Below are 19,255 nucleotides of genomic sequence, written 5' to 3'. Positions count from 1 at the left end.
CCCTTCCACAGTTTGTGGAGCAAGCATTTTCCTATGAGCTGATGAAGAAGGCAAGGCCCCTTCCACATAAGGTGGAGTAAACACTTGCCTATCCGCTGCAAACAACTTTCTAGCCCCTCTCTGATATGTTTTGTAGGTTTCTGGCTTCTCAACAACTTTAGTCTCTTTAGCCTTCTTACTTTTCTTTACTTTGGCACTACTGGAAGGCCTTTCTACTTCTTGAGGCACCGGTGGAGGAATTTGAGGACCATTGAAGATGTCATTGGCAATAAATGTATCCCAGGAGATGTTGAGGAGGTTGAGATGATGTAGAAAAATCATCTTTATCAAGGAATAGTGATAAATACTATTCATCTGCTGGGGATATGGCCTTTTCTGTACAATGTAGGCCATCTTCTCAATGTTCTTGAATAAGAAGTATAGGATGTTCATCATTTTCACTCTTGTGAAGTTCATAAGAAGCCTAATGTGATAGGTGTATAATCTGGAAAATCTGCCCTCATATGTAAAATACTTCATAATGATCCTCACCGTAGGGGCATACTTGTTGTGAAGGAACCTGAAAGGAAAGGTCCTCTTCTTTTCATTCCTGTACCTAGATTTGATGTATGGCTCATAGTAGTGCTCATCCAAATCTTGTGCTTTCTACCATTTTTCCCCCATATTCGGAATCCTTGTAGCATCAACAATGATGGAGGAGGAAACTGTAAATGTTACCCCGACAAGAGTTACCTTGTTATCATGGAGATTAGCTACAAAAAGCCTGGTCAACTTAGGATGATGTTGAACTCTTTGTAACTGCTCACAAAACTCGTAACATCCCAGATCCCTAAAACAAGAGACAGTCATAGGGGAAGCCTCTAACTCTCTGATGTTTGATGGTTCCTCTCTGATAATTTTGCCTCCCTTAAGTGGTTTTCTCTGATGCTGAGGTTAATTTTCCATGTTTTCACTCCCACTGTTTTCCTCCTCCTCATAATCTTTATCCTCTTTATCCATGTTTTTGAGTTTGAAGCTTTAGAAACCCTAGAGAAGGTAACCAGGGAGTGAGTTATGGTGAATAGGGATAGGGGAAGGGGAGAGGAGTTTTTGTGATATAGGATGAGATATGTATGATGTGAGAGTGAGAAAGGGGGGTATTTTTTAGTATGGACTGTTTTGTAAGTAGGGGTTTAGGGATTTTGTTTGGGGGATTAGGGTATAGGGGATAAGTGTATTGACAATAGGAAACAAGGAATAGGGATGATATTTAGGGATATGACAACAGGATGTGGGAATGAGGGATATGACAACAAGATGTGGGAATGAAGGAAAATGGTAAGCAGGGAGGGCTTTTAGACAACTCAGGGTTTGAAAATTTAAATAGCAAACAAACTCAAAAATCGTGAAATGAGTGCTGGGAGGATGGTTTAAGGAGTGTACTTGCTTAGAGGCTCTAGGTAGCAAAATGAGCAATTTAGATGGTTGTTAGGGTAGTTTTGGTGTTTGCTGGCCCTATGCACAATGCCCTGTTGTATGCGCAACGCTGTGAAAAAATACACTGGCGCACAGGCTCTATGAGCAGCGCTCTGGTTGTATGCGCAACGCTCCCTGCTCTATGCGCAACGCCTCCACAATTTTGCCCTGTGCGCAGCGCCTGACCACTTTGCCCTGTGCACATCGCTCCTTGCTCTATGCGCAGCACCCAAGGTTCCTTCGACCACCAATTCGTTGCAACTCCCTTTTTCTCTCTTTGTCAAATGAGCATGATAAAGTTTGACAAATAATTTTGAAATCTTATATAGAGGATGATTTTGATTTTTCCTTAGAAAAAACCCACTTTATAATGTTTGTTTGGAACTTTTACTTTCTCTTCAAATCTCTGTTTAATGCTTTTCTTTCTTTGTCTCTTTTCAGGTGGATGATGCTTTGATTGAGTTGATTTCTTCAATGGCTCATTTCTTGCAGCAAGGAGAAATGCTTGGGCAACTTATGGAAACACTTATTACATGAAATGACTTGAATTATGTCAAAACAAACTAAAATACTCTGTTTTCATCTCAAAAATATGTTTTTGAGATGAAAATTACCTCAGTGAAATAAGAACTTTGTACAATAACCATGACTTGCTACCAATCACTCTTTGTTTATTGGTCTTCCTCATACCTTTTCTGTCCTTTATTTACACTGAAACTATGCTTTTGACCTTGGAAATGAACCCTAAGATCTAATGGAAACATGACTCCCTTGACTCTAAAAATAACATATCTGAAACCATAACTGATTGCAACATGGAGATGGGTCAGCAAATGTACCTCATGAGGGAAAATTTGATTTTCTGAGAAGAAGACAACCATCAGTGGACCATTTTGGCATGAACTAGTGGAATGATAAAAAATTCAGTATGAGACACCTAAAATGAAAATGCAAAGAGTAGATTTGATCCCTGATGGAAGTATGCATATACTGACACTAACATGACCTTCTAGGATGATTCTTATCTTGGGTTCCCAACCCTCAAAGAATATCGGTCCTCTTGCCTACTCTTATCTTGGATGCCCTACACATCCTCAAAGAGCATCGGATGCCAGATGATTACCCAACCCTCCATTCTTTCTTCCAAAGTGAAGACAAGAATGTTGTGTCTATCATGTGTCTACATTTCCATTCATGGCCTTCACCTGGACATACGACTGCTAGTCCTGGTCTAATGCATGACACATGAAACAGAAAAATGCAATTGTCACTCCTTTTTAATCTGGGGTGATCTAATCCAAGCTCCCTCTTGATCAGGGACCTGTCAAAGCTCCCTCTTAGCTAGGGACTCTTCTATACATCAACAACTTCTTCTTCGTGGGTCCTTCAGCTGCTTGATCAACTTCTCTCCTTGATGTCATGAAAATTAGTTGAGCTTCTTTCTTGTAGGGAAATAGTCATCTATCACTTTCCTCCTTAGTTCGTTATGCCATTCCTTTCTTCATGGAAAGTGGCCTTCTTCATATGAGTACTTCTTTCTCATCATGCTTCTTCCATTCATCACATGAATGCTAGTTGTACTTGTAAGTAGCCCTGCATGAACTTATCCAAATATTATTCAAGAAATCAAATATATCATTAAATCAAATCGTACCTTACTAGGTGGCTCTTCATCATGACATCTTTCTGTAGGTATCAACATCCTGCATTCATGTTGACACATCTCCCAAAGATATCCATTGTCAAGGGTCTACATTTTTTTTCGATCTTTTGGATGTTGATTGCCTTCATCAGGGTTGCATATCTCACGATCTCTTCCTTTCTTACACATTCCATTCCCAGGTGCCTTTTAATCAGAGTTTCTTAGTTGTGATCAGCCACCTCATACTTCATATGAGGACATATTATGTTGATTTCATCTAGTGCGTCTTATGCCTTCCTGCATCCTTTCAGAGGAGGAGATCCTTTTTCTCTTAATCATGTTTCTCAAGATAGAAGTAATGATCCATGTTACCTGCAACCATATGACATGACATTATAATTTTAAACACAAGCATAAATACCTTACTTTACCTTTAGGTCATCGAGGCTTCTTCTAGTAGCTTCCTTGATTGAAGAGATCTTCAATCTCTTGATCTGCTTCCTGTCATCACATCATCAACTCATGGATTCCATAAGTTGGAGTTCCTGTTGAAACACTTGCTTCCTCTCTAGATTAGTGAACCCTACGATGAGGATTCCATCAGAGAATTTTGAGGATCTTGTATATCCCCAACTGGCAGATGTTTCCTTTTTGTATGATGAGCCTTGTCCTAGTGACACTTTCCTTCAATGTCCATTGAGGTTCCAAAGAGCTATATCCTTCATGTTTTGTCTATTATAGATTTTTCCCTTCATGATTTCATGGTGATGTCACGAGCTCTTGTTTTTGATGCTTCCATAATGCTACGATGCATCTTATCAACATTGTCATCTCTTATAACATAAGCTTATGATAGGACCCTCTTGTGTGGGATACTGTCCCAATCATAGAGATTTGTTACTCCCTTTTTTCCTTGGCCCTTTTTCTTCAGCTTCTTTCATCTGTTCGGTGATATGAGCTTCCATTATTTTAGCTATACCTATTCTGCCTTGATTGAGGACCAAACTTCTCTTTCCTTTCTGCACATGATTTAGTTCTTTACCCATTTAATATTTTTGTCATCAACTTGTCTTTCTCTATTTATCATAGAGACCATAAGTTTTCGAATGAGGCAACCTTCTTATTCCATGGATATTTGTTACCTTGATTATCTATTATGGTTATCTTCCTTTGTAGATGGAAGATATCCTACATTCTTTGATGGCCTTTACTTTCATGTAGATCAGATTGCATTTTCAGAGAATGAGTTTATCATCTACATCACTTTGAAGTCTCCAATTTTTCTATGTGAGGGGATCTTTCATAAATATCCCTTATAAATTTAGAGGAGACCTTTTGACGACTTCAACTATTTAGAGGACTATGTCTATCCTCCTTCATGCAAGGAATCTTGATAACCCATCCAATTCATAGATGTCCTTGCAATCGTGAAGTCATTTTAGCCAAACTTGAACATAGAATGAAAAGGTACTTGTCATGTGGAGATGAAATCTTCACCTTGATGCTTTCTTGAATGATCTCCTTCAATGAGATTCTTTCTTGAGTTGCCTGGTACGATTGAGTTCCAAGATTTTTCTTGAGACTTCCTTGCCTTGTTCAGCACCAAGCACTATTGCTTTTATAATGTGTTGAGATTACTTGATTCCTTGTGAGGGTATGAAATCGAAATCAAGAATTTGATAGTACTGTCATGATGCCCATCCGAGATGTGGCATTGTGTTCTCCTGCTGTAGTGATATTGTTGTAATGTATGATGTGATTGTATATCCTTGTAACCTTGTTGTAGTGTTCCTTGCTGGAGTAGACTCTTGTAGATCCTTTCTTGAGTTGACTAGCATGAACAAGGATTTCCTTTGAAACCTTCAATACCAAGCACCGAAACTGCTTATGACTATAAGTTATTGAGATTTCTGTGGTATGACATAGGTTGTAATGACATCCATTCTTGAGGCTAGCACTAAGACTGTGAGAGGTACCGTGTTTTCCTTCTGTTGTATAATAGGACTGTTTCTTGGATTTTCGACTTTCTTCAAGATGATGTTCTTAACTTTGAGGTTCCTTGAGTTATCTTGCTTTGTAGACTTCTTGATAAGGTTCTTGTTGTTGTAGACTGCTTGTTGTAGACTTGATACTTCCATCTTGAAAAAGTTCTTTAATTTGCTTTGATGCCCTTCTTGCAGACCGATCCTTGTATGTCTCTTTTGTCGCCCTTCCTTTGACTTCAACACCTTAGCTCTGATACCATGTTGAAGAATCTAGGGCACATGTAGTTAATGAAATTCTTCTTGACTTGATAACTATTTGTGAGGCATTTCAATTTTCTTATTAGCACAATCTTCTCTTTGACATTATTAGAGTGTGTTTTTCTTATTTCATCAAATAGCTACCAAAAACAAAGAGACAAGAACACAAGATGTTAGCATTCTGCCAGGGCCGAAACCTCTTTCTCTTGGAGAGGAAAACCCGCATATAATTCTTCTTATAGAGATTCCAATTGACGAACACCAAGACCATGGCCCTTGACTTACTATGCCACTCCAAGACCAAGACACCAATCCTCTTCTTTGTCATTGTTGAGATCATCATCATTGCTGCACCACTGAGGCCATCACTACTGCACCACCGAGATCTTCATTGTTGCTGCAACACCATTGTTGCACCTTCATTGAGGACTTCACCATAACAAAGAGATCATTGTTGCTGCACCATAGCTGCTCCTTCACTTAGATCTTCATCATTGTATCTATGTCTCCCTTAGGATTATGACTATCCTTATGCTGAGATCATGACTGAGATTATGAGGACCATCATCCAAAATGCATGCCGAGATAGAGTGTCATTGTTGGATAACCGAGACTGTGTGTGCTATACAGGGATCCTCTTCATCATTTATATGCCGAGATTGTGTGCTACTGTAGGACAGTCCACTGAAGTGATATCCAAAATGTTCCCTGAAACTGCTCTTCGAAACACTCGATGAATCCGAGATCTTTACTAGGGATAGACTTTGAATCTTCCTTACTGTGGCATCTAAAATTATGTCTTCCTATACTGCGGATTTCAAACCCTTGTACCAATTCGAAAACTCAGGGCATCCGAGTTCCTGTATTACCCTTCTGCGTTGACCCTAGAAGGGTATATATAGTTATTGCGTCTCACTAAATAAGCCGACATGTCATCTTGAACTGTTGTGTCATCTGAGCTGACGTGTCATTAAATATATTTTGAGGTCGACATGATTGCCTTCTTTCAACGTTTTTCTTGTCTTGGATAGCCTTTTAGACTAGTATATATATTTACACATATGCTCAAGAAGAGCTCTTTACATGTCTTTGACTCTTTGACTTTCCTAGACCTATGGAATGAGCAAGAAACTCATTCTTATAATTTGCAAAAATAATATTTCTTTTTCTTGACAAGTACAATGATCAAAGTTACATTTGTAAATGTTGAACCTAGTTACACTTTCTTCAACACGCAAGGCATCCTTCCTCCTTCGCAGCTCCTCCTGGCCTCTCCTCTGCCCTCGGTGCCCTCTCCTCCCAAGGCCGCAACCTTTTCAGGCTTGCGGCAGCCTCTTTGAGGTCTACTCTAGCGTGCCGCAGGCCTTACGGCCTCAAAACCTTAGGCCGCAACCCTATTGGGGTCTTTTTAGCCCCTCTTTAGCCCAACAACAACCTTCTTTGGCTTGCCATTAGGCCTATTACACCTTGTAAATCTGCCTGTAAATCTTTGAAGATCAGTCTCCAATAAAATCTTATTTTGTCTCAGATGTCTCTTATTTGCTTATGAAATGTTTGATGAAATCTATGCCCCATAAGTGTTGGCTAAAGGTATTGCACAACAAGTATTTATAAAAAGTTGTGAAAGGGGAAATTTGAAATTTGTGAAAAAATCTACTAGGTACATTACACGTGTTGGGTATGTGTTATATTCTTTCCACAATTAGCTACACACACTGTACGTTGCGCTGGTTTTTTTTTATATGCGGACCCAATAATAGTTGGGCTAACCCAAGGATGGGGTGCTAACCTTGTTATTGCTCAAACTAGCAGGGGACCTAAGGGGGATCCCTAAAGGGAAAATGTTAGGCCAAGGGCAACAAATGGAGGCTTAGCCCACTGTCACCTCAACTAAGGCTCCCTTCTATTTACGGACTTTCACCGATGGGAGGAGACCCGGTATGAATAGAGTCACTAATGAAGGATAAATCAATGGATATAAGTGACCCAAATGAATCCCTTTCCCAGAAGAGGTGGAAGGATTGAACTTGCTTGCTTTCTAAGCAAGGTACTATGTGTTCTAGGGAAAGGAAGAGAGGATTTGAGGGTTAGGTTTATGGGATAAGACTTGTGAAGGAGTTTCCCAATCCCTAAAATCCTTGTTAGAATTGGTATCCTGGACGGTTCTTGAAGAATGATCTTTCAATGGAGTGGGACCACACACGGTCAAGTGGACCCAGTCTAGGGTATGAGGAAGGACTGCAACAACCAATTATATCCTTACCCTAGACAAAGTGGGGAGTGGATTGGAGAAAAAATATTTAGTCAAAGATGTTTTGACCCTGGGAAGTGCTAGCCTTGGGGATAGCAGGGTAAGTTTTGGACCTGGAGCTAGGGCTCGACTTTTCTCCCAACTCCACTGTCGGAATGTCTTCAAATTTGGAGGAGGGCTATAGGAAAGGCCAATGCAAGAGACCCTAGGAGATCAAATTTTTTTAGTAGCTAACTTGCTAGGAAATTGATGCCCTAGGCACACCAATGTGGCTAGTTTTGGGAGAAGGTGAAAGAATAAGAATCTTGGTGGCCACCCTTGGTAGATTAGTGCCTAAATCGTTGGGAGAATGGAGTCTATGTTGATGTTGTGTAAGATTTCTTGGTCCCCAGTCAAGGAGGCTTCAAAATTACTTCACAAACCCCTCTACGTCAAGTGAAAGCAATCTTGTAGATTTTATACTTCAAATGCACAAGAGGAATGGCTTATCAAGGTCAGATTTACCCCTAGGATATTTTGCTCATACTACCTGGCCCAATACTACTTGGAGAGAAACGTTATAAATTTATAATAGAGACAGTCCCACAATATTAAGCAATAATTTGCATGCAATAATTAACCTTAAAACAACGAAAATCCCAATCCAGCATATATGACAAAAGTAACAAGAATAACATCAAAATTTTGTACTTACATGCAATAGAGTATATTTAACTATTCACAAATGACAATAGAGAAACTCCAAGAGAAGATAGACCAAGAACCATACATCAAAATTCATCCATAAATGCTCCAATTCATCCTCTAGGAAAAAGTACGAAATTCTCTAAAGAAGAGAGAGATCCAATCCAAAGTAATGATGAGAAATGATCTCACCTCACTTGTATTTATACACATCTAAGGAGTTCGAATTAGCCTCCTTGGCCTACATAAGCCCCAAAAATAAAATAATGTGCTAATAATACAACTTTTGGTGACAAGCCCACCAAATTAGCTCATGAATGAAAGATAAGCTTCCCAAGAGGTCAAATAATAATCTCTGCATGTCGTAGGGCCTTCTAAGAGGCCTAATGAGGTCCATGGGTGCCATAATGAAGAGAAGGACCCTTAAAAGTAGTGGACAAGGGGGTGGCCCCTTGTAATAACCTGTGGTGCTCCAAACTACATCTAGGGGCACACAAGTGTCCTCATGGGTCTCCAAACAAATCGAAGATGCTTGTAGGTCGCCCTCAGGGGCTAGGATGATGGTGTAGGTGATGCCACATCATCGTGGAAGTCCTAGATCATCTGCCAAGTGTGTGTTGTAGATCTAGGGTTGGCTGGGCATGATGGATTAAGTGCATCCTCCTCCTCGTCCAATAAGTGAACCACGAGCAATATCTGAATGGCTGTGGGGATCTGTGAAGTGAAATTTGCTGTATGGAGGCCCATGGCTGTCAACACACACTCTACATGTGACAATGTAGCCCTCTCGAGAATTAGGACCCCGTATAGGGAGACCAAACCCAAGATGGAGACCATCTACAATCCTGCATCAGATCCAATGCATCTCCTAGTCTTCCAGTACAACAAGTCATTAGAGAAATGGAGTGAATGAGCTTACCAATCATGGACCACAAGTGGGGACTTCATAATGGCTTGCCCTTCCATAATGGGCTTCGAGATGTGCCAATGTCTCCCAAACTCCAAATGAGGTTAACCAAAAATCCTATTAGGTGGTTTTTACTTCTAAAGGGGATAATATATTCAAGATACATCCTTCAAAAGGTGGTGGCATGTGACAGATAGGTGAATGAAGTAGGGGATGAGAAGGGGTAGCCCTGGGTCACATGCTGGGTTACAAGGGTAGCTAATAAAAGGGAAGCCCACACTTGGGTTTATAATGTATAGTAGGGAGCAATCGTAGTATATGAGGTGATTTGTCCACCCTTCATTATATTCCCTTTGCCTTTTTGTGATTTTCTTTGATTAACTGCTTGGGGCTCAATGGGTAAGAGCATGATGTGTAAGATATAGCAATGAATACCCCCTTTAAAGGTAGGGTGGTTCATTGCCCACCAGGGGTTGGGACAATCATGGGTTCCTAAATGATGAAGGAGGTTCATAGAACCTGTACGAACTAGGGTGATGGCCATGAGGATGGGGTAGAGCTCACGTATTGGCTTTTGCCCACGTGCTAAATCTGTTTGTCTGACCATCTTTTGCATTTGCGGTACATTTTCCTGTTGAATGTGGCCAAATATGCTTTTATCTTTCTTTTTTTGTTGCATCAACCTTTGGGCTTCATTCTAGGCCATGACCCAAGGTGTGGGCAAGGGGAAAGGGCAAACTAACCCTATGTGGACTTAATGGAGGAATGTGGATCCAGGTGGGAGAAATGATGAATGAGGTAATAATGAGTGGAAAGAGGGAAATATAAGCAAATAAGGGAGCGGGATCACGCAACCAAAATCAGGGTTTCCCATGAAATACCATCCCTAAAGCCAAGTGGTCAGTAAAAGAGATCCCACGGGACTAGGATGCAAGGTTAATATCCAAAAGGGGGTTAGGGGACAAGGGCACAGACCTAACCCATTCTTTCCGCCGAATCCCTCCATTAATCCATGCCCAAAAGTGTCCATGATACACAAACTACAATACTCAATTACCAAATGACAAGGCATACCTTTAGTTTCAAGAGGCCCACCTTCAAACATACGATCATGGAAGATTGGCGAGGGACCACATGGCTGGCCAGGTGGTGGAGAAATGGTACAATGAGCTAGCTGGAGGCTACAAGGGGTTGCTCGCTGAGGACCATCTTGGAGAAAAAAATTTCTCCTAGCGATATTACCACAAAATGGTGGGTAACATCTGGCTCCAACTATTATATGATCTCTTCAAAAAGTGGGCAACGCTACTCGAACAGGAGGTCACAAGAACTCCAACAATCTCTTGGTTACCATAGACCTGTCACCTGCACATATAATAGATGGAAAAACACGGGGCAACATGCTTTCATGACGTCTCATGATCGCATATGCTAATATGTTAGGCGATAAAATCAACAAAAAATAAAATATGCAAATATGCATCTATCTACCGTTAGAAAAAATCATATGATGTTATTTCTAATGCAAAATCAATATGCAATGCATCCTACCCTAACATGCATATGGCGAAGCTAATATTTAAGTGTAATCATAAAGCCAATGCAACCAACATATCATCAAGTCAACATAAATATGCCTGCCTATATGATTACTCATGCAACAAATCCCAAAGCAAATGCAAATCCAAACACATGGAGGATGCTGTGGGCAGGAGGTGGGAAAATATGATGCCCATACATGGATGATTATGTGAGAAGAGGTAAGAAAAGGATGTAATCTAGTCCATGAGATCTTCTATTGCAACGAAAATATAGAGATGTCAACAACCAAGCTCATAAAATTTTGATGGATGGCAATCTCTGCCATATCATTTCCACCATTGTCCTTATTATTTACGTCATGGATTATGGCCTTCATCGGGTTATGATTAGTAGGAAAGGGAGGCTGACAGGATGGAGAAACACAAGTAGATTGCACATGACGATCACACTGGAGAGGGGATACCATGGAGTGATTAAAACCTTGAGGGTACGTCCTAGGAGGACAAGTATAATCAATGAAGAGCTCTTCCTTGACACTATACTTGGAAGGGGGGGGGACTCACAGTTACTTGAGATCATATGACTAGAGGTGAGGGAATCACTTAATAAAGACTCAAGATGATGACCAATAGGAAAAAGGGAGGAAGAAGTATTGTATTCAACAAGTTTTGCTTTCCCAAGATCATAATCTAAGATTCTAAAGGCTCAAGTGACCTGAACATAGAATCATACTCCTGAGAAGTGGGAGCCTTATCAATTTCCCTAGCATCAAAGATATGGTTTCTCCTAAAAGGAAAATTTATCATTCCCAATTGCCCCTCTTTACGCAAAGGAAAATGAAGATTCTTCCCCCCAAGCATATCAATGTGTATGCCATCACAAATAGTGCTCAAGGGGAAAGGAAGACCAATCCCATAATTATCATCCTTGTTGGTGTCGTAAATGGGAGCACCATCAAATTGAGGACCAACAATTTCCCATTTCTCCCTTTTAATGTGGAAATAATCTTCAATGTCATCTTTCGAGGGGCTAATGGGGTCATCCCCCTAAAGGCTTTCAAAAGAGAGGATTCATCAGGAGTAATATCCTTGAGAAAGGTAAGGTTGGTCTCAATTTCACTTTCCATAAACTCAACCTTCCCAGCACGTGTCCTCAAAATCATCATTTTCATCATGTGGACCCAAGGAATATTCGTCTTCTTGCTCATTACCTAGATTCTTAATGTCTTGATGATGCTCAATGAAGGATTCCTCTTGGATGCTTAATGCATGGTGTACTTGAAAATGTCTAAGAAATCCATCAACGAACTCGTCAATAGATGAGATGCTCCTAGGTTCATGATCACGCAACCATGAGTTATGACCACCGAGAGATCCCATGAACAATAACATAAGGACATCTTGGTGGACAACCTTCTCTCTTGAAGCATGTGCATTAAATCTTTCTACGTGGTTAATTGTGGAGAGTGGATCACCATCAAACATGGGCATCCCACGTAGCATCCTTCCTGCGACATGATTAGGATGTCCAGGGATGCTAGCAATGTCCAAAGCGGGAAATTTACAAAAGAATGACAACCTATTTGAGGTATACATGAAACATATGTAGGAGTCGCCAGGGTGAAATCGAAGATGCCTAGAAAAATACTTGCTTCACCCTATAGACATCGACCTTAAAGTTCAATGAAGAACTAGGGCTTTGTTTTTCCAATGGAGTCGCCAATAATGATATGTCAATATGTCGTATGGGGAACAAAACACATGTTTCGTGTCACTAGAAATGGTGCCAAAATGTTACCGTTCAAACTAGCACGGGACCTAAGGGGGATCCCTAAAGGGCAAATGCTAGGCCAAGGGCAACAAATGGAGGCTTAACCCACTTTCACCTCAGCTAAGGCTCCCTTCTATTTATAGACTTTCATCGATGGGAGGAGACTTGGTATGAATAGAGTCACTAATGAAGGATAAATCAATGGATATAAGTGACCCAAATGAATCTTTTTCTCCGAGGAGGGGGAAGGACTGAACTTGCTTGGTTTCTAAGCAAGGTACTATGTGTTCTAGGGAAAGGAAGAGAGGATTTGAGGGTTAGGTTTATGGGATAAGACTTGTGAAGGGGTTTCCCAATCCCTAAAATTCTTGTTAGAATTGGTATCCCATATGGTTCTTGAAGAATGCTCTTTCAGTGAAGTGGGACCACATGGGGCCAAGTAGACCCAGTCAAGGGTATGAGGAAGGAATGTAGCAACCAATGATATTCTTGCCCTGGACAAGGTGGGGAGAGGATCAAGGAAAATATAATTAGTCAAAGATGTTGTTTTCACCTTGGGAAGTGCTAGCCTTGGGGATGGCAGGGCAAGTTTTGGTCCCAGAGGTAGGGCATGGCTTTTCTACCAACTCCACCATCAGAATGTCCTCAAATTTGGAGGAGGTCTATGTTGATTTTTGGTAGCTTGGAAGCGCCACAAGGGTCACTTGTGGGCTTGAAACCCAAGCTTGGGGTTTTTCACCCATCGAGATTTGGGTCAAAACCATGAGTACATTTTGACATGTGATGGATGAGGATGATAGCTCTCAGTGAGACGAATCTAACACAATGAGAATCATCCGATTCCGAGTTGTAGAAATGGAGTTATGAATTTTTGAAGTTCAATGTTGGATTTTGCACAAATGAGTTAGGGTCGGCTTGGTGCAAATAAGCCTCTTAACAGTTGTCAAGCCCATGGAGGACATTAGAAGGAGCCCTTGTTGGAATTTCTAAGTCTGACACGTTAGAAATCCCTACTGCATTATTTGGTTTATTTCCTCCTACTTGTTCTTTTCATTAACAAGTTATTTATAAATATAAATACCAAAAATAAACACAAATGCAACCTTAACACATATACAGATCAACAACTGAAATAATTGAGACAAACACGGGACACTATTATTTTTGGACAATCGTCCCCCGAAAAACTCAATGTGGGAAAATCGGTGCAACATATATGAGGGTTTTGTTATTATGCAGTTTTTGAAAACAACTAGGGTGCCAGAAATGGCTCACCCAATAGAGAATGTCCTCAGCAGTAATACCTCTCCTTGGAGATTGATATTCTAGGTGATCAGTCACCGGATGAACAATCCCACAGCAACTATGGCAACTCCTTAGTTGGACAATGAAAACTGCTCCAAGCTTCTCTACTTCTTTGTGTCACTCTATAGGGATTGCATCACCCTTCCCATCTTACCAGCACTCAGTCTGCCCCATGAAAATCACCGAGCGTTGTCTCTTGGCCCTGCGCAGCTCTGCTAGCCTCTGCGCAGCTACTGATGCCTTTGTGTCAGCCCCTTGGCTCTTTGCGTCAGCCCTCTGGCCCTCTACATCACCGAGGCTAGCCTCCTCAGCCTCTATGTAAGTCTCAACTGCCTCTGCGTCAACCTCTCCAGGCTCTGCGCTATCTCTTTGGAACTATCTCTGCCTCTCTGCTATGTATTCTTGGCCTCATGCTGAACTGCTGCTCGTTGCAACAAATCACTAGCTCGATTCTCTTCACGAAACCCCGCTTCAGAAAATCGAACTGACTGATCAATATGATGTATCTCCAACTGGCCCTCAAGCCTCCTCTTATACTTTCCCTGTTGAGTCTTCAACGGCTGAGATTAAGTCCCTAATTTATGGCTAAGATTAGATTTGGCTTGATCCATGTCATTTAGAACATTCTCACCCAGTTTTATATTAATACCCATTAATATTTTAATTTTCCTAAGTTTAGACTTAAGGACCCCATTAAAAATATTAATTATTTTAATATCTCTCCAACAGGGTGGAATTTCCCCAAACGATTTCGGGGTCTTGGAGATCTTATGTGCCTTAGCCTTTCCACCAATTTTCATGGCTAGAGCACATCTGATGCTACCACAAATCAACACTCTCTCTTAGTGAGGAATGTGCTCTAGTAATGTTTCACCATGGAAACATCACACTGATCCTCCGCACCGGTACCTATGCTGATGTTTGGCCTGCTGCCTCACATCATCTGCACTACTTCTTCTTGTACTGCTGCCTATGACATTGTCACTGCCAATGCTACATCTGTACTGCAGCTCCCTCTCAATATGTTGCCCATGTTGCCCCTAGCACTGCCACTGCTAACTGCTACACTGCAACTTAGTTACCGAGAAGTAGGTAACTGACTTCTCCCAAATACCAATATCCCAGTCATTCTGGAAGCCTCATGAAACTGAAGCTGCCTCTGCTGCTATTCTGTGCTCCCTCTACTGCCACTGCACTGCTGCATACACCTTTGTGCCTCTTGCACTGTTGCAACCTCCACTGCGCTGCCTCAAATTTCTGCACCCAATCATTGCCTTGCTGCTCCACTACACTTTGCTCCACCCGACATCTGTCATTTTGCAACTGTCGTTAAGGGCTCTCGTAGCTGGATATGATCCAAGAGTTTGGGCACCTCAAGGATCCTGCCCTTAGTTTGTAGTCCTCTTGACTACAACTCGATGTCTCCCCACCTCTTCTCTAGAGGTGCATGAACACTCATGGCACAGTTGTCATTAGTCTCGACCTTCTCTGCGTTAGCTGGAGTTGCCTTAGAATCAGAAGCCTCTCCCTTATTTTTCTTCCTGGGACACTGGGATGCATAATGTCCCAACTCCCCACAAAGGAAGCACTTCACCGTGGAGATGTCCTTCTTCTTCCTCTTCGCTTACTGTCCCATAGATGCTAGAGCTGCATCCTCGTCCTCCTCTTTCTTGATTCGACTTCCCTTGCAACTACTCCCCGCCTTGGTCAACCTCCTGATCTCTTCTTGGTGAAGAGCTACCCACATCTCCTCCCAACCTGGAAGAGTAGCCCTACCCAAAATACTTTGGACAAATGTCTCCCATTCCTCGGAGACTGCATTCAGGGCAATCTTGACCATAAATTCTGGTTCCGGTGTAGACCCCATGGAAGTAAGTTGGTCGCAAATCTCTTGCAACCTGAGAAGGAATGGATCTATCTGCTCTCCCTTCTTCATCTGATATGACCGCAGTTGATTTTCCAATAGCATCTTCCACTGCACGGAAGTGCCTTGATTACAAGGTTGTCAAAGTATCCCACATCTCCTTTGCTGTGTTCTTTTCAACAATATGTGGTATGACATAATCTTTGACCCCGTCTAGGACCATGCACTTCGCTCTCGCCATTGCATCCTCATTATTCTCATTCTCAGCTGGGTTGATTGGGATAGCCACGACTCTCAAGGCAAAGTCCTTGATGCAATGTTGATCCAGGACTGCCAGGATCCTGGCCTTCCAGATGACAAAGTTGGAAGCCCCGTACAACCTATCCTGATCCCTCAATCCATTCACTACCATTTCCGCTTCTCTTTTGGACTCCCTCTGATATTGGACTTCCCTCTTGGAAATATCCCTCTAAGTCCTGATTTCTCTCCCGGAAATCCTCTAGCTAGCTGTCGAACTGCTCCTCTCCAATCCTCCTTGCAACTGCAACTCGGATCTGGATTTCTTGGCTAGAAATCCATCAAGGTAGCGACTCCCTCTACCTTGGTTCCGTCTCCTTAGGTACTGTTATGTTCTGATAGAACCAACACCCCACCAGCTTCTCAATCACAATCTGCCCATAGGTCCCCAAGCCCTGACAACTGAAGAAATTGAGCCTTTCAGGCTTTGCGCGATCACGGCAATGGCAGAATCTGCTCCTCCTGGCCACAACGTCGATCCTTCTTGGCTGAGAAAGATGACTGAGCATTGCGTAGGTCTAATCTGCCCCTTTCCGCCTCTGCGCTGGCCCTCTTCCTGACTCGAAATGATGATGCAGGCCCTCTGTGTCACTTCTTCTCTGCTGCTTCTGCTCTGGAACAACGTTGTCTCTTGGGACAACTGCTACTGCTGCAAATTCTTCAGATTACTGCTAGTGCCTTCAGTCCTCCTGTGATCTGCAATTCTCTGATACCATGTTGAAATTTCTAAGTCTGACACGTTAGAAATCCCTACTGCATTATCTGGTTTATTTTCTCCTACTTGTTCTTTTCATTAACAAGTTATTTATAAATATAAATACCGAAAATAAACACAAATGCAGCCTTAACACATATATAGATCAACAACTGAAATAACTGAGACAAACACACAAGGGACACTGTTATTTTTGGACAATCGTCCCCGAAAAAACCCAATGCGGGAAAACCGGTGCAACAGATATGAGGGTTTTATTATTATGCAGTTTCTGAATACAACTAGGGTGACAGAAATGGCTCACCCAACATAGAATGTCCTCAGAAATAATAGCTCTCCTCGGAGACAGATATTCCGGGTGATTAGTCATTGGATGAACGATCCCAAAGCAACTATGGCAGCTCCTTAGTTGGACAACGAAAGCTGCTCCAAGCTTCTCTACTGCTTTGTGTCACTCTACAGGCACTACGTCACCCTTCACAGCTTACCAGCACTCAGTCTGCCCCACGAAAATCACCCAACGCTGTCTCTTGGCCTTGCGTCAGCTCTGCGCAGCTACTTATGCCTCTGTGTCAGCCCCTTGGCTCTCTCCGTCAGCTCTCTGGCCCTTTGCGTCACACAGGCTGGTCTCCTCAGCCTCTGCGTAAGTCCCAGCTGTCTCCACGTCAGCCTCTCCAAGCTCTGCGCTGTCTCTCTGACACTTTCTCTGCCTCTCTGCTATGTATTCTCGGCCTCGTGCCGAACTGCCCGTCGCTGGAATAGATCACTAGTTCGATTCTCTCAGCAAGACCCCACTCCAGAAAATCGAACTAATTGATCAATATGGTGTATCTCCATCTGACCCTCAAGCCTCCTCTTATACTTTTCCTGTTGAGTCTTCAATGGTCGAGATTAAGTCCCTAATCAACGACTAAGATTAGATTTGGCTTGATCCATGTCATTTAGAACATTCTCACCCAATTTTATATTAATACCCATTAATATTTTAATTTTCTTAGTTTAGACTTAGGAACACCATAAAAAATATTAATTATTTTAATATCTCTCCAACCGGGTGGAATCTTCCCAAACGACTTCTGGGCCTTGGAGACCTTATGTGCCTTAGCCTTTCCACCAATTTTCATGGCTAGAGCACATCCGATGCTACGACAAATCAACAACCCTCTTGTTGGTGTATAAATAAGAGGTGTTGTGGAGGACTATTCTACATCTAATTGGGCAACAAAAACACAAGTGAAGAACTCTGTGAAGGCAAGGAATCTTCTGGGTTAGCCACAACAAGGGAGAGGCAGACTGCCATGGGAGAAGGAGGCTGTTTTGAAGCCTGTTTCAGGGTGACCGAGAATTGGAGAAGGGTCAAGTACCCTTGCTGAAGAAGCTGCGACCTTGAGGATTGTTTTGAGGGTTGTGGGAATAGTGCAGACCTTTGGGAAGGTTGCCGCAGTTTGGATGAGGCTTGTTGTAGCAAGCCATGACAAATAGGAGGGAGGTCAAAGGGCTGTAAGGGGCTAGAACAACCTGGAACTTCAGCAAAGGGTCACCTCCCCTCCTAGAAGGGCAGCCGCAACAAGGGAAGGCACTTTTATGTCAAAATTAAGGGGTGTTAGAGATTGTATGTTGTGCCCTAACTAGTCCAGAATTGCAGCAGTCAAGAGGACCCTAAAACAATGAGTTGGACTATGCATTTTGGGTGCATCTTGTGTGTGTTGGGTCAGGTATTGACCGGTTGGATGATGAATGTTGGAGGATTGTAGCAGCCAAGTGATTGGGGCGGCATGGATTGTCAAATGTCCTAATCTATGGGCAAATGTTGCAACAATACATTGGAGCCTAGATTTGTGCAATAGCTCCTCTATTGCACAGAAAAGGGTATATGTGGAGAAGTCTGTTGGTAGCTATTAGAAGGGTCTCCTAGGTGTGGGGATGCCCTAGCTAGGTGTAGATGCTACAACGTGCATTGGCCACTCGTGGACTATTGGAGGGCAGTGTGAGAGTGGATCAAGTGTGGACGTGATTGGGCACTTATGGTCTGCTGGAGGACAGCGTGTTAGTGTCCAAGTTGGAGTCCGATGAGCAACACCTTGATGGACAAAGGTAGTTGCAAGAGAGGCAGTTGTTGAGCTCAAGATTTTGATGAACCAGGAGCAGTTTGTGGAGCCCGAGAATTGTGTGTGGAGAACGACTTTGACAACAGATGATGGGTAGTCCTCCTAGCCCGTGTTTATTGTAGGAGATGGACATCTTGCAGTGATAGGTGGCATCCTTTGTGCTCTATGTTGGTCTTCATCGGTGCTGTGCAGGAAGACCATAGTAGGCTGAATTTCTTGAGTAACTGAGGAGCAGCAGTGGGCAGTTGAGAGTTGTTCACAAGTGGAGCTGTGAACAACTTGATAGGAGTCTCGATGTGTTGTGCCCTTGATGGACTAAGGCATAACTAGTGAGCACATTGGATAGCCGAGGTTTAGTGGGCAGATAGACTTGGATCGTTGATAGAGGTAGTGCTGTAGATCAGGAGTTGAAGGATCGGGCAGGTATAGGGTACGATCGAGAGGAGCTGAGAGAGCGCGCTACAACCAGATG

The 19,255-nt window shown here is 42.4% G+C and overlaps 1 protein-coding gene across 2 annotated transcripts in view; it reads left to right on the top strand.

The window, feature by feature from the left end:
- LOC149169838 (uncharacterized protein ycf23-like) overlaps positions 1-19,255 on the top strand; it is a 293,608-nt gene that overhangs the window by 71,301 nt on the left and 203,052 nt on the right. The gene's annotated exons all lie outside the window — the stretch shown is intronic.

The sequence above is a fragment of the Pinus tabuliformis genome, chromosome 4_2 (genome assembly GCF_031772625.1).
Source record: "Pinus tabuliformis cultivar Carrire ecotype Pingquan chromosome 4_2, CPIR1, whole genome shotgun sequence".
Taxonomy (NCBI): Eukaryota; Viridiplantae; Streptophyta; class Pinopsida; order Pinales; family Pinaceae; genus Pinus; species Pinus tabuliformis.
This window is presented reverse-complemented; position numbering and strand designations above follow the sequence as displayed.